This window comes from Ambystoma mexicanum, chromosome 5q (genome assembly GCF_040938575.1).
Source record: "Ambystoma mexicanum isolate Mex_15411 chromosome 5q, UKY_AmexF1_1, whole genome shotgun sequence".
Classification (NCBI taxonomy): Eukaryota; Metazoa; Chordata; class Amphibia; order Caudata; family Ambystomatidae; genus Ambystoma; species Ambystoma mexicanum.
The window spans coordinates 1,050,187,640-1,050,204,636 of record NC_090933.1 but is presented as its reverse complement, the minus strand read 5'-3'; the positions used below and the strand labels follow the sequence as shown (position 1 = coordinate 1,050,204,636).

At 47.5% G+C, this 16,997-nt stretch overlaps 1 protein-coding gene across 4 annotated transcripts in view; it reads left to right on the top strand.

Moving 5' to 3' along the window:
• ENPP2 (ectonucleotide pyrophosphatase/phosphodiesterase 2) overlaps window positions 1-16,997 on the top strand; it is a 1,757,842-nt gene that overhangs the window by 1,130,750 nt on the left and 610,095 nt on the right. The gene's annotated exons all lie outside the window — the stretch shown is intronic.

Genomic DNA, 16,997 nt, shown 5'->3' with positions numbered 1-16,997 from the left:
ACCCACGGCTACTGTCTTCCCTTTCGGCACAGGCCTCACGACAATCCACCGGGGAACCTCTCTTTGCGGTGTCCGGATCCGCTCCTTGCGCAGGAAATTCAATCCCTGCTGGAGAAAGGCGCCATAGAACTGGTGCCTGTAGCGGAGAGGAACAAGGGATGGTATTCCCCTTATTTTTTGATTTCCAAGAAAGACGGGGGGATTGAGACCCATCATGGACTTGCGCGGATTGAACAAACTCCTCAGGAAGGACAGGTTCAAGATGGTTACTCTCTCTCAAGTCCTCCAGGCCCTTCAGCTTCAGGACTGGTTGGTGTCACTCGACCTCAAGGATGCTTACTTCCATGTGCCGATCCATCCCAAGCACAAGAAGTACCTGAGGTTCGCGGTTGGCGACTCGCACTTTCAGTTTCGGGTCCTGCCGTTCGGATTGACCTCCGCCCCGAGGGTTTTCACCAAGCTCATGGTGGTGGTGGCAGCGCATCTCAGGCAAAGGGGGATTCACGTCTACCCCTACCTGGACGATTGGTTGATCAGGGGGAGCTCTCCCGAGCAAGTCCTGGATCATCTATCGGTCACCTGTCGCTCCCTTCACAGGCTGGGCTTCTCCCTCAATTTAAAGAATTCCCATTTGACGCCAACACAGCGGCTCCAGTACATCGGAGCAGTGCTCGACACTTCCGTGGGGCAGTGTTTTCCTCCCCAGGTGAGGGCTCTTCACATTCAGCAGATGGTGCACAGGTTTCAGCATGCCCAGACGCTCCCAGCGTTCGAGTTCTTGAGGTTGCTCGGCCTCATGGCTTCCTGCGTTCTTCTGGTGCCAGAGGCTCGCCTGCGGATGAGATCTTTGCAGTGGGCACTCAAGACGCAATGGTCGCAGTCCTCCGGCAGGATGTCGGACTCGATTCAGGTGCCGTCCTCGGTCGCCCGGGACCTTCTGTGGTGGGCCGTCGAAGGCAACTTGATGAAGGGGGCTCCATTTTGGCTTCCCTGGCCGGAGGTGACGATCGTGACGGATGCATCCCTCACGGGATGAGGAGCTCATGCCAACGGGCTGACAGTCCGCGGTCGTTGGTCTCCGTCGGAGTCCAGACTCCATATCAATCTGTTGGAGCTGAGGGCCGTCAGGCTAGCCCTGAAGGCTTTTTTGCCGTCTGTGCGAGGGAAGAATGTCCTGATCCTGACGGACAACACAGTGGCCATGCACTACCTCAACAAAAAGGGAGGGGCAGGGTCACTTCCTCTGTGAGGGGAGGCGATGCAGCTCGAGTTCTGGGCCATCCAGCAGGAAGTTTCGATCTCGGCAGTTCATCTGGCCAGAGCCGAAAACGTGACGGCGGACGCTCTGAGCAGGCAGAGCGCGATCTCTCACGAGTGGGAGTTGGCTCAGGAGATTTTCCTGGAGATCTTCGCCCTTTGAGGGACCCCTCAAGTGGATCTCTTCACCTCCAGTGTCAACCGGAAGTGCGAAAGGTTTTGCTCGCGGGAATTTCCTCCAAAAGGAGCCTTAGGAGACGCGTTCGTGGTGGAGTGGTCATTCCCGCTGCTGTACGCGTTTCCTCCAGCCCCCGTCATCCCGCAAGTGCTGCAGAGGTTACGGAAGTTCGGTTCCCGGATGATCCTCATTGCTCCGGCGTGGGCTCGGAGGACGTGGTACCCGGACCTTCTCGACTTGTCCATCTGCCCTCCACGTCGTCTTCCCTACCGAGACGATCTGCTCTCACGGGAGGGGGGTCAGGTTCTCCATCCAGAGGTCAGATCCCTCAACCTTCACAATTGGCTTCTGAGAGGTTGAGGTATAAGGATTGGGACCTCCCTGAAGACGTGATGGAGGTGTTGCTTTCGGCCCGAAGGCCAGCAACAAAGTCTCTGTACCGTTGCCGTTGGCGTAAGTTCTGCGACTGGTGCAGAGTTCAGAATGTGGATCCTTTTGCATGTGACATCCCCATGGTTCTGTCCTTTTTACTTTCTTTGGCCCACAGGGGCTTGCAAGTGGGTACCATTAAAGGTTACCTGGCGGCGCTGTCCATCTTTAAGCGCTCGTCTGAAGAGTGTTCTTACTTTAAAATCCCTTTACTGTCACAGTTTCTGAAAGGGCTCACTAATGTGTTCCCTCCGTCACCTTTCCTGGTGCCTGGTTGGGATTTAAACCTTGTTCTTAGGTTTCTTATGGGTGCTCCGTTTGAGCCTTTACATTCTTGCCCTTTGAGGCTGTTAACTCTGAAAACTGTGTTTTTAGTTGCGGTTACTTCCGCTCGCAGAGTGAGTGAGTTACAGGCACTTTCAGTTAAGCCTCCCTTCACTGTATTTCACAAGGACAGGGTTGTCCTTCGTGTTCGTCCTTCTTTTCTTCCGAAGGTGGTGTCGGAATTTCATTTGGCCCAGAAGGTTGTTCTTCCGGCATTCTATCCTCCTCCGCATCCTGGTAAGGAAGAGGAGAGGCTCCATTGGCTTGATCCTAGGAGAGCTTTAAGCTTTTATGTTTCACGCATGTCCCGGGTCAGAGTGGACGATCCACTCTTTATTGGTTACGCTGGGAAGCGTTTGGGGCAAGCTGTGACGAAACAGACTTTGTCTCGCTGGATTATTTTAGCCATCTCGGAGTGTTACCGTTTGGCGGGTAAGGACCCACCGGCTGGCTTGCGGGCCCATTCTATCAGGGGTGTGGCTGCATCTACTGCACTGCAGAGGGGTGTTCCTATTCGCAACATCTGTGATGCAGCCACCTGGGCTTCAGTACATACATTTGTACGTCACTATTCCCTCGATTCCATCCGAGGGCAGGATCTGGCCTTTGGCAAGGCGGTCCTTTGCTCTGCTATTTGATTGGCTATTCTAAATTTTGATTCTAAATTCTTTCCCTCCTCCTTGCTCTGGTACTGCTTTGGGAGTCTGTCATAGATATGGAATACGTCGGAGGACCCAATCCCCTCGAAGAACAAGTTACTTTCTTACCTGGTAAAGTTCTTTCGATGGGATGGTCCGACGACGTATTCCATATCGCTCCCGCCCTGCCTTCCCCGCTGCAGAATTTCTTTTGCGATTGCAGCTTACGTTCCGCAAGGCTTTGTGTCTGACTGGCAGTTGACTTATGTCACACGTTCTGGGGGAAAAAACTACAACTGAGGCTACGGGCGTCGTGCGTCCTACTTATCACATCGGATGACGTCGGATGTCGGAGGAGGTCCTCGACGACGGCGCATCGACGCAGGACGCAGACGCCGAAAAAAGTTTCCGAAGCAGCACAGCTGTGGTGATTACATGTCATAGATATGGAATACGTCGTCGGACCATCCCATCGAAAGAACGTTACCAGGTAAGAAAGTAACTTGTTCTTCTCTATCCTTGTAGTTAAGTATCCTGGCTTTTATGGGCCTCGGGGCGCCTGGAGGCAGTTGCTTCATCAGGGCCCTGTGTGCCCTTTCCACTGTGAAGCCTTGGGTGAGGGTTCCCGGGCCGATTTCCTGTAATGGCATATTTTCAATAAAATTAGTGGGGTTCACGCCCCCCTCTCCTTCAGGCAGCCCGATGATTCTTACGTTATTGCGTCTTGCCCGGCCTTCTGCATATTCCACTCTACTTTCAAGATTCTGCAATTGCTGTTGCAATATTGATACGTCCCTGTATGTGTCCCTGTAATTGCTGTTGCAATATTGATACGTCCCTGTATGTGTCCTTCTGGCCAGCTGTGTTCGCTGCTACCTCCTTTTCCACAGTTCCTATGCGCACCGAGAGCACCCTAACATCTAGTGTCAGAAGGTTCACATCCAGGCTAATGGTTTCTATTTTGGATTCCACAGTACTCTGCATCGCTGCAATGGCATCCAAGATTCGTTGGTATTGTGGTCTCCTGCAGCGCGATTCTGTTCTCCTTGTGGGGATAGGACCTCTGCTGCTGCTTTATCCACTGCGTTCGCAGACTTGGTAAGTGTCCAATGTCACCTGCTTGGACTTGTTCTTCTGTGACGTGTATGCCATGAGTGAGTCTGCTGGGCTGGCAGATCCACCTTCGCTGCTTCCTTAGTTACTTGTATCTTGCTGTAGACCACCAGTGAATGTTGGCATAGGACTATTCGTTAAGTACCGGGATTGTTGAGTTGCATCACAGGTGCATCGAGTAGACTCTGCTGTTGAGTGGCATGCCGTGTGTTGCTGTGGTGTCCACTATTTTGTACCTGCCAGAGGGTGGTCAGTCATGTCGAGTATACACGCAGCATTGTTACTTTTTTCTCTTTGCACCTTCGGATTAGCCAGTGCTAGCGTATCTTCACTTGTGCCACTTACTTACTGGAGTCTGATTATGGTCGGCAAGCTGTAGCACTTTGACCTTATTGGCTTTGCTGCTGATCGTTGTACCACGAATGCAAATGTATGCCCACTGAATGCGTGTCTTCGCCCCCACATGAGGACAGTCCACCTTCCGAGGCCCACCTTCAGATTCTTAAGGTAGCCAATGCGACTCTGCCTCCTGCCCGGCGCTGCAAGGCCTTCAGTCCCCTGTTCCTTGACTGACTTAGGTACAAGTAGTCGCACAATGGTCTTTACACGCAGGCGCCTCCTACGCTGCCGCCTTTCTACCAGACAGTCTCTACGTGGATTCGGATTGTACTGTAATCGACGGTACTGAAATTTGTTGTCACACAGAAATGCGCCTACTCCTGTATTCTTCTGTACCAGGTATGCCTGTTGCCACTACTTGGTGAGTTGGCTACTCCGGCTTTGTTTCCTGCCAAGCACCTCGAGGGACACAAACATCTTCCTGTTGTCACTTATTTAGTCGTGGCCATCAACCTCCTGACAACGTTTTGTTTAATCAGTCCCTTCCAGCGCTACCACCCCCCTCTGGGCTGTCTCTGTGTAACTTTGGGTAGCCCGCAGCCCACGGTGCCCTCCTGCGATTAATGCGGAGTGGGTGCCCCTTCTCAAGGGCCCTCCTGTGTCCGGGCTGCCTAGTAACACTGTTCTGTGCGCTGTACCATGCAAGGCCACTGCTTGTCGTGCCCCCTGCAGCATGCAGTGCAACCTGGTTATTGTGCTTCCGTAGTGCGGGCTGCTAGCAATATGCCTCGTGTCGTGCACATTGGCGCTGCCAGCACTTTCATCCCACCTTGGCAGTCACTGCTGCAACTGTGGATTGCACCCAAACCTTGTTGTCTTCAAGTATTGTGTTGTGCAGGTGTTTGCATCCACCCGCAGCTTATGTTCTGGGGCTGCTCACAGCCTCCATCAGGCCGCTCAGTTTTCTCCTGGCTAGACTTCCTTCCGTGTTGTTCCACTAATCGGCCTCTATGTGGGCAGGTGGGGGAGTAGTATGGGGATCGGGCCGCGAAGCCCTGCAGTATCCTCGAGGGCTTGTAATGCACACACCGTGTGACTGACTCCGCTAATCACCTCCAGCTGCTAGCCGCTTTAGTTTCAGCTTGGCTCGCAATTACATGCCGTATGCTGAGCGGCCACTGTAGCCACTTCTCCCACTGGCCAGCCACCTTCGATCCTCTATGGCTCTAGGGATTCGCAGTACAGCCCTCAACAGGCATCCTCTTAGGCCGCCACAGTTTTTTCAGTCGGGTGCAGCCCTTTTGTGGCCAGTGGGTCTCTCCGTGTCCCGATCACGCGCAGCTCACAGCTGAGAGCCGGCCCCACTCATCCTCCACTCGGGTCTGCTTTGTCCATAGACGCCTCTCCAGGGTCCTTGTCAGCCATTTTTTGTTTCACCACCCTGCTGTTTCGGACCTCTTTCTCTTTTGCCTGCAACACGGCCAGCAGCACCCCTGCCACATCCAGCATCTACATGTTGGTGCCTGCTTTATTCATACAGCTGATGCTGCACTGCAGAGGGTGAACACCCGCTGAGGCCAACATTACAAGCCAGGATCTGTCTGGATCTTGAGGAGCTCTGCTGATAAGCTTCCTCATAACATGGCCATCAAGCCACACCCCCCAAATCCTGCCTTGACTTAAACTCGTAAGCTTCAAACACACCGCTTGACTATTGAATTGGGGTTACATTTAATATGTACAACTTAAGAAGCGCAAGCTACAAAGATGATCTAAGGGTGCCAGAGGTGTCAGATCCCCTCTCTGGTACGAAAGCTCAAGCATCAGTTCCCACCCTGATGACGACAGCGGCAACCACAACATTATTTCCAATAAAGTCCAAATAAGCGTAGATGCAGAAGTTCAGTTATCTACAGAAAACTCCCTGCTCAGTTCCATTTGATGAGACGCCACCAAACGGAATTTGGAGTACATATTCAATGAAAAGAAAAATAACAAATTTGATGCAAACTAAAAAGAGGCCTCAGACTTTAAGCACATTAAATAATCTGTCTTTCGCCTCAACTTCGTTGCATAACTGTCAGATGGAAGAATCAGTCAAAGACGATACTAATGATCAAGTGGATGACCCAGACCATGATCTGGGCACAGAGCAGGATCCCTGTATGGGATTTGTAAGCAGTAACGAAGGTGCACAAGAGTACTCAATTTCCAATACTTCAAAGAGTTTTCCCTTTGAACCAAACAGCGGAAGCACAAATGAGAGATTGATTTGCACCCTTCAATGCCACCAGACTTCAGACGCATCCAGAACTTCTGACTACTCTCAGCATTAAGTTTTGTTCTTAATTCATTGGTTAATGTACTGGAGTCATTGAAAGGTGAATTACAGATCTAGTCAGGAATTTTGATGGAGCTAAAGAAAGAAGTTGGGGGTTGTGAACCTTCTCTTGTCGGTCTAAGTGGGGCCATGAATAATTGAATAAAGGAACCAATGGAAATACTGAGAAAGACCAGTATGGAATATATGATAGAGCTAAGAAAATTCAAAGCAGAATTCACTTCCTTTAAGGAAAATAATGATCAAAGGTGGAAATGTCTAAAGCTCAAACAAGATAATACAAAATTTAAAATGGTGGAATCTGATATTCAGCCCACCCAAACAGATGATTGTGCGACATCTTTGCCTGATGATACTCCCCTCTCTGTCAGTGTTAGAAGAATTTATAAGACTAGCGCAAATGGCAGAAGAGCCTGAATCCAGACAACACATTGGGAAAGAGCCAGTCCGCAGTAGTTCTCATAAAAAACCTGCACCATCATCGACCGGCTCTCCAGCTGTTAATATAGAACAACAGAACATAGAAGATATTGAAGACAAGGTTCAAGAAACAAAAAGAAAGAAAAATAAGAAAAAGACAATCACAATAGTGAATCTGGTAATAGAAGATGAAAACCAGACTAAGGATCACAAAGGGGGGGGGGGACGAAACTTGGTAAACAGAAGTTAGGCAAGAGAAACTTTTTCAAGGCATTGAACAAATTCTCAGAAAAACATCATAAGCATCATCTTATAGTCAACAAGTGGGTACGAGTAAGAAGACACCTCGTGAGAACAACTAGATAAAAATGGCAAAGAGAATAAACCAATCCAGGAATTAAACCCAAAGCGAAAATAAGCATTGGATCACAAACAGTCGACATTGCCATTGCACCAGCCAAACATATATGTTTGGCGCCAATATTTTTGTAAAAAAGATCAAACGCAAACAATACACAAGGAAGCCAATGCTCCAGGGTAATCGAAATTTGAGCTGTTTACTGGCTACTGGCTAAGTAATATCTCCAGCAGATGAGAAGACAAAACGGAGACAGAAACTGAAAAAAACTAGAAGTGGACTGGCATCTACAAGACTGGTGAAAAAACCATTTGCAGCACCAGGAGTTTGGCTAAAACAAATTAATCGGAAGGTTGGTCAGAGAGCTTTAAATCAGGGAAATATCTTATCCATCACTAAAATGGTGCAGGATTATCATCTCTTCTCCAGCCAAGACATAGACCGTCTATCCTTCCCTTATGAAAAAACCCATTGTGGAAATCATTCTGAAAACATATGTAGGAATGGATACGCTATTAATGTCTGCGGATGTACTCAAGAGTATAGGAACAAAGGTCTTGATCACCTGCCCGAACTGGGGATGGAGGTAAAAGGGATAGAATGCACACTGCGCACTCTTATGAACAGAGGTAAGCTAATTTACGCACCAAATCTCGTGAAGGAAAATAGTTTAATCGCAATGATGATAGCAGAGATGTGGCCACTAAAGAAAAATCCAAGATATGGTCATTATTGCCAGAGATCCTATCTGAAGTCTTTCAGAAATTGAATGTAAATAAAGACTTACTTTAGGAGAGAAGTTAAAATGTATTAGTTTAAACACGCATGGCCTGTCCTACTTTCGAGGTATCCCCACCAGCAGACTAATTTTCCAAGACCACGATTTGATTCTTTTCCAAGAGACATGGCTTGGGGGAAGAATTGAAATAGATGGTTTCCAAAACAATCAAACACCTTACAGCCTGCCCGAATGGCGATTCGGAATAAAGAAGGGTACAGTTTTGAAAATATTAGCTCAAACATATCAGACATTGTAGCAGTTAGATGCATCCTAAAGTTAGACAACACAATGAGAGGCCTGATACTGATCAATATATACTGCAACCCCCTAGCTAGAAATCTGGCTTCAATCCTAGAAGACTTGTCCGAAATACTTACTGAGATAAACATCTTTTTCTAATGACCATGTGTTGATAACGGGCGATCGCAACGCTCACTATATAGCTTCTTCAAAGATGTCCCGTCGGATTTCAATTAGTGGGACTAATGGGGAGCTCTGGAACACATTTTTCAGTGATTGGAACTTGACAATTGTTAATGGGGAATACATTGGGAGATCTGATACCGGCTGCAACTTGGTCCAATGGGAAGGCTACATCAATTGACTATGTGGCCATGCGTCGATGTTGTCGAGTCGATAGTCCCTCGAGGGCCTCCGTCGAGGGTGACGTCATCGGGTGTATAAGTACCACGCGCGGCGCCCGTTGGCCTCAGTTCCGTTTTTCCACAGTACGTTGCTTCGGACATTCGGTGCGCCTCGAGTTCTGTCAGGAAATATAATATTACGAGAAAGAAATCATGTCCTCGTCATCGACGCCGACCACGACCCCGAGATCGGGTTTTAAGAATTGCAAGTCGTGCGGCTCAAAAATGTCGATCACGGACCCGCACCGCGAGTGTTTGTGGTGTCTCGGGGAAGGCCACGACATGGAGGCCTGTTCGAAGTGTCGGGCAATTACGGGAAAGGCCTTGCGAGAAAGGAGAGGAAAGCTACAGGTAGGTCGGAAGGATCGGAAAGCCTCTAGCGTTGAGTCGAGACCCCATGGGGAAAATCTCCTCGACGCGAAAGGCATAGATCCAGATCTCGAAGCGATTCTCATCGCTCGTCGTCTTCGTCAAAAAAGTCGAAGAAACGACGCCATAGATCTCCCAATACCTCGTCGTCAGACGAGTCTCCGAAAATGAAATGCCCCACAAAACATTAGTCTTCCGAAGAGTGGGAAGCATTTAGGATCAAAATGATGGAAGTGTTTGAGAAAGCGAAGCCTCGGTCCGCGCCTTCTTCGGAAGCCGGCTGGGAGTGTCATCGCTCCGACACACGCGCGCCCTCGAGCCCGGGTGATCGTAAAAGGAAGGATAGGGAATCTTCCAGGACGGCAAGCGAATAACGCTCGAGTCGACCGCTCGAGGTCACCGACGCCGTCCGAGACCTTCCACACCTCGAAGGGAACATTTGTCGAAGGCTGACTCGACGCCCTCGAAGCAGACCCTGTCGACAACCACGATGTCATTGACGCCGAAAACTTCGACGCCAAAGGCTCCAACCAAGCCAGGGCAGCTAGAAAAGGAGAAGGAGAAAACTGCAAGACATGTAGTATTAGTACTAGTGTAGTATTACACCTCCTCCTCCTCTCCCAGAGAAGGTTTTTAGGCATCTCCCTAGGAAGGAGTTTTTCAAATCCTTGACCTCAATTTTTGAGGATCAGGAGAGATCCGAAGAGGAAGATGTACCTTTTGGGTTGGAATATGGCACCCAAAATGTCCCAGAATGCTTAATCTCGGAAGAAAGCAGGATGAAGGATTTGGTGGAGTCCTTACATAATGCAAGTGGCATTGACACCTCTCCTGAGAATGATTTTGGTAGACCAGATCCAGGAGAGCATGCCAGTCCATCTTATCAGCAATTAATGACAAAGGTGGTAGACTACTTGGGATTGGCTAAACCAACAGCCCAATTCATCCAGGACGATTTGACAGACATATTGGACCATGGTCCCACTGAAGACCCAGTTTTACCTTTTCATGTAGCCTTACAAAACAGGGTGGCCAAGAATTGGGAAACTCTGGATTCTGTTACTTCGGTGAATAAATCCTTAGCATCAAAATACCGCCCAGCCAGTAGCGACCCCGGCTATCTGTCAAAACATAGTTTGGTCATACAGGCAGCCACAGCTTCCGACAAACTTGCGTACCCGTCTATCCCTCCAGACAGGGACGATAAGCGTGTGGATGGTTGGGCACGGATGGTATTTCCAGCCGGGAGCATGGCATTAAAATCTGCCAACTCCACATGTGCCTTGTCAACATTTTCGTACACTCTTGTGGGAGTGCATCGCAATGGCGGCGGAGCACATACCAGAAGGGGAAGAAAGGGAAGGTTTCCTAGCCATTGTTGGAGATGGAAAGGAGGCCATGCAGGAATCCCTTCAATCGGGATTGGACACTGAGGATAGTGTAAGCAGGTCCATGGGCACTAGCACGGTAATGCGCACATTTGCGTGGTTACGGAAGTCGGGTTTTGCACCGGACGTACAGAACCGCCTCCTGAACATGCCTTTTGACGGGGTCTCACCTTTTTGTCAACAAGGCTGACGAGAGCCTTGAGAGGTTGCAGACCTCAAAAGCAGCGGCCAAATCTTTAGGAGCTGCTATTAGGCAACCTAAGCCTTTTTGTGCGCAAGGACAATCATTGAGGGGTCGATCCTATCGTTATTATACCTGATACGGGAAGCCGAGAGGAATGGCCAGTCAAAGGGGCCAAAGAAAAGCCACTCGTGGTGGACGAGGAAAACGTGCTAAGCCAGCTCCAGCTGCAGCCTCTTTGCCATCAGCAGCTGCAACATCCGCCACAAAACCGCACCACAAAACACCTGTAGGAGGCAGGCTGTCGCAGCATCTGCACGAATGGCGAGCCATTACTTCATATGTTTGGGTTTTAGCAATAATATCCCAAGGCTATTGCCTTCCTTATTCTAAAGCAGCCTCAAAGCAATGCACCAGGGAGACACCCATTGAAGATTTCAAATCCGCTCCTACAGCAGGAAGTTCTAACCCTGCTGGAGAAAGGTGCCATAGAACCAGTACCCGCAGCAGAGAGGAACAAGGGTTGGTACTCCCTGTATTTTTTGATCCCCAAAAAGGACGGAGGACTGAGACCCATCTTGGACTTAAGAAGCTTGAACAAGTTCCTCAGGAAGGACAAGTTCAAGATGGTTACTCTTTCTCAGATCTTCTGGCCCTTCAACTCCAGGAATAGTTGGGGTAATTGGACCTCCAGGATTCTTATTTTCATTTGGTGATTCATCTCAAGCACAGAAAATACCTGAGGTTCGTTGTTGGCGACTCACACTATCAGTTTCGAGTCCTGCCATTCGGGTTGACCTCCGCCCGGAGGGTCTTCACCAAGTTAATGGTAGTGGTGGCAGCGCACCTCAGGAGAGGGGGGGAATTCATGTCTACCCCTACCTGGACGACTGGCTGATCAGAGCGTGCTCTGCCGAACAAGCTTTGGATCATCTGAAAGTCACCTGCCACTTCCTCCACAAACTGGGCTTCTCCCTCAATTTAAAGAAGTCTCAAATGACACCTTCCCAACAGCTTCAATACATAAGAGCTGTATTAGACACATCCTTGGGAAAGAGCTCGCCTCCCAAGACGAGGGCTCAAGACATTCTTCAGATGGTTTCAAAATTCCAAAATGCCCAAAATCTCCAGGCCTACGACTTTCTACGGTTGCTCGGCCTCATGGCGTCCTGGATTTTTCTGGTGCCAGAGGCACGCTTGAGGATGAGATCCCTTCAATGGGCCCTAAAGACTGTGGTCCCAGTTCTCGGGTCAAATGACGGATCTTCTTCAGATTCCGAACAAGGTCAGACAAGACCTTCTATGGTGGACCTGTGCAGAGAACATCTTAAAGGGAGAGCCCTTTTGGCAACCATGGCCAGAGATCACAGTAGTGAAGGGCGCCTCACTCCTGGGGTGGGGAGCACATGCCAACGATTTGAATCTCTTTAACGGCAATTCATCTAGCCGGGGAAGAGAATATGATGGCAGATGCTCTGAGCAGGCAGATCACGGTGTCCCACGAATGGGTATTGGCTCATGAAGTCATTCAAGAGATCTTCGCCCTTTGGGGAACCCCTCAGATAGACCTATTCGCAACCAGTAGCAACCGAAAATGCGAAAGGTATTGCTCAAGGGAATTTCCCCCGAGAGGAGCCCTGGGGGACGCGTTTGTGGTGGATTGAAATTTCCCACTATTGTACACGTTCTCTCCGATTCCCGTCATTCCTCAGGTCATCAGGAGGCTGAGACGCTTCAGGAACCGCATGATCCCAATTGCTCCGGATTGGGCCAGGAGAACGTGGTATCCGGACCTTCTAGATATGTCCATCTGTCCTCCAGTACGTCTTCCTCAGAGAGAGAACCCTCTCTCTCAAATGCAAGGTCAGGTTCTCCACCCAGAGGTCAGAACACTCAACCTTCATGCTTGGTATCTGAAAGGCTGAGATACAGGGATTGGAACCTTCCAGATGATGTTATGGAGGTGTTGCCTTCGGCAAGAAGGCCAGCAACAAAGTCTCTGTACCGTTGTCGTTGGAAAAAGTTTTGCAGCTGGTGCAGGGAAAAGAATGTCGATCCTTTTCTATGTTCTATTCCGGAAGTACTATCTTTCCTTCTGACCCTAGCACATAGAGATCTGAATATCGGAACAATGAAAGGTTACCTTGCGGCGCTTTTCATCTTCAAGCGCTCATCGTAAGAATGCTCCTACTTCAAAATTCCTTTGATAACACAATTCATAAAAGGTCTCATTAATGTGTTTCCTCCTCACCCATTTCAAGTACCGATTTGGGATCTAAATTTGGTATTAAAATTCTTAATGTGTGCCCCTTTTGAGCCTATGCACACGTGTCCATTAAGATTATTTACATGGGAAACAGCATTTTTAGTTGCTCTAACATCAGCAAGAAGAGTGAGCGAATTGCAGGCACTATCTTCTGGGCCACCCTATACTGTGTTCCATAAGGACTGAGTTGTGTTGAGGGTTAAACCATCATTTTTACCGAAGGTAATATCTGATTTTCATTTAAATCCAAAAATTGTTTTACCCTCATTCTATCCTCCACCTCCTCCTTCTAAGGAGGAAGAAAGACTACACAGACTGGACCCAAAAAGACCTTTAAGCTTTTACATCTCTAGGCTTTCTAGACTTAGAGTGGACAACCAGTTGTTTATAGGCTACACTGGAAGAAAGCTGGGTCAATCAGTAACAAAACAAACAATTTCGCGCTGGATTGTGCTTTGCATTTCAGAATGCTACAGACTAGCACAAAAAGACCCACCTGAAGGGTTAAGAGCTCATTCCACCAGAGGCATCTCCTCTTCTACAGCCCTTCAAAGAGGTGTCCCTATAAGGTCCATTTGCGAAGCAGCAACTGGGTCTTCGCTTTACACCTTCTCAAAATTCTATAACCTGGATGCTTCCCAGTCTACGGAGCTAACTTTTGGAAAAGCAGTGCTTTACTCTGCCATCTAAGGGATGGAAAAATACTGCTTTTGGAGCCTATCTAAGATGAGGAATACGTTGGAGGACACAATCCATCCGAAAAACAAGTTACTTCTTACCTGGTAACGTTCTTTCGATTGGATGTTCCTCCAAAGTATTCCTCATCGCCCTCCCAACCTACCCCTCTGTAGATTTTTTCCGGGTTATTGCCATCTCAAATCTCACAAGGCTGATACCTGTATGCCGGCACAATATACACAATACAAGATCACAGACACAAAAGAGGGGAAAAACAGAACTGAGGCCAACGGGCGCCGCGCGTGCTACTTATACACCCGATGACGTCACCCTCGACGGAGGCCCTCGAGGGACTATCGACTCGACGACATTGACGCATGGCGCCCTCTGCCGAAAAAATTTCCGAAGAGCAGCAAAGCTGGATGGAATACATCTAAGATGAGGAATACGTTGGAGAAACATCTAATCGAAAGAACGTTACCAGGTAAGAAGTAACTTGTTGTTCTGTGCAGCACTAGGGATGGTCAGCAGATGCTAGAGGCTGTGTTACCAACGCATGCAAATAATTTTTGGACTATAGTTAACCAGATAATCTCGCAAGGTGACCAACAATCTAACACAATATCAGAAAATATCTGGTTTAAGTATTTTAGTGATGCACCGACCGACCCAATGTCTGAGCACAGGGCCATATCTAAGGAGGTAAGATGGGACCTTCACATAGAAAGGGATGCAATAGTAAGATTAATCAACAAGGCTTCTCAAGCTTGATCTTGAATTCCAATGTAATAGGATGGTCTAATATTTTGCATGGTCTCTCTAAGAATATCATACAGACACGTAGTCTCCAAGAGTCATGCAGACGAGCCATTATTATCCCCATTTACAAGAAGGGAGATTGGGCAGACCCAGTCAACTACCGCCATATCGACCTGTTGGACTCACAGTAAAATATTCTCTGGGATTGTCTTGAAATAACTAGAGAAGTGGATTGAGTACAAGGGCATTTTCTCTAAGTTGCTGATTGAGTTCTGCAAAGGATTGTTAACCACACTAAATGGACTTGCTTCGAGTATTATTAAGGGGAAAAATACCAAGTCTAAACCTAAACCTATTTATATGCCCCTAATACATCTGTTGAAAGCGTTCGACTTAGTCGATAGGAACAAGTAAAGGAGCTGGAGAATTCCTGAGGGGTTGTTAGCCATTATAATAGCACTGCACGAGCAGACAACAATGCAAGTGAGATTAAACATGCAAGAGCAGTTATCTGACATAACAACCAAAAGAGAGTGAGGCAGGGTTGAATTTTAGCTCCCTTCCGCTTTAATCTCTACTTGGCAAACCTTGCTGAATTTCTGTTTAATTATATCTTGGTCTGTCCAAAAATATGCAAATGTGAAATTAACTTCATGGCCTATGCGGACAATATAGTCCTGCTTGATTATACTCCGATAGGCCTACAATGCCTTATCACAGCTATGGAGGGCTACAAATCTACTGTAGTTATATTTAGCAAATAAGCAAACAAAAAGCCCAGATGTAGCTGGAAAATGGGCAAACCTGCCCTGCCTGTAATACAAAAAGTCAAATACCTGGGCTTTCAATTGAGAGTAATGCAATCATTAAAAGATCTGTCCCTCGAGATGGAGAGTAAAACGAGCCAATTCCTAAGCCAGATGAAAAAACTGATGAAAACATACTGCAGATTCTCACTCCTTCCGTTGATTACATTTTATAAGGGGAAGATAATACTGTCTATGCTTTATGGCTTGGAAATGAATAGCAGTTTGCTTAAGTTCGACTGGGCCTGTATAGAAGGACGTCTATTTAAAGTCTTATCTTTGCCTATGTCCTTATCTATAGCTTGCCTGAGATATGAAATTGGGCTGCAGTCTCTTCAAGCTCATTTCCACTGGAAAACACTGCTATTATACAGAGCAGTACCCCATAGGAATAACCTGTTCGAGTACATAAGAGATTTAATGGACTCCGAAGAGAGCGAATACCTGTCCATCTTAAAACATGCCGTAGAACGAATTTTATTTGATTGTGAGATAACAGAGGAAATTGTTGGTTGAAAATCCAGCGAACGTAAAATGTTCACAGATGAGAACGGAGTGGATTTTAATTGGAACCTGGTTTTGTGACATGAAATGCTTTAAAAATGTTACTGTTTGCGAATAACCAAGAAAACATGTGCTGCCTTTTATATAATATTTCCTTACCTCAAATGGGGAGCTGAACTATTGCGTTTCAGACTAAATTTAAACTAGAGAAGAGAATTTGGTGAAAACTCGACCCATGGGAGGGAACAGGCTACCAGTGTGGAGAAGTTGTGACCAAAACATTCAACAGCTCCTGAGTACCTGTACATTTACAGAAGACCTCAGGTTTAAATATTTTGCACGTTTTGCTCATCACACAGATTGGCTCGGCACTCAAAAGTTCTGGCTCAGACGATCTGTGGGGAAAGAAGTCTTCTTGTCATTGGAGCTATTAAAATTACTAAATGAATTGCATTTTGTAAAAATAGCACTGTAATATGAAATTATTTTGATTAGACAGGTTTGTAGTGCACTGATTTTTTGTAACTGTAAAAATAATCATACCTTGACTGAATGCACAATAAATCACATCGGAGGCGAGCACACCGGGGTTTTGTTTGGTCAGCCAACCAATGAGGCAGGACAGAGAAACTGCCAAATACACTGGCCAATCCGCAGTAGGTTTAGATTGGGATGTCTAGATGACTTCAAACCAGTCCACACCAGTTTAACCTAAGACCCAGGGTGCCTTTGTGTGCTTAGGATGAGCCTTCATCAGTAAAACCACTCTTTTTGGCAATGCCTCATGTTCCACACAAAGGGATGGCTCAAATCGGAATTGCCATGACCCAGACCTATAAACTACATTAGGACCCCACTCCCCAATGACTACCATAAATGTGCATTGGGCTGTTAATGCAGTAAAAGGGGTTACCATTCTGGTTTAGCAAAAACAAAATTACAGCTGTTGCCGTCCTGCTCTAGAACATGCTTTCAGGGTGATCCAATAACCCTGGAACTAAAATGGGGTGCATAAAAGCACCCCTGTCCTTTTAGCCATATGGGCTATTGGGACAGCACATTGGAAAAGGGCGTGTATGGGACTTCAGTAGATGTCCTTCTGGCTACAAAAGAGAAGAAAATTAACAAAGGAAGCCAGCAAAATGGTTGTAGACCCATAAAGTTGGGGATCCAGAAGCCCACAAATGAAATTCCGCTCCAACATGAGCAACCTCCTCTCTTCTC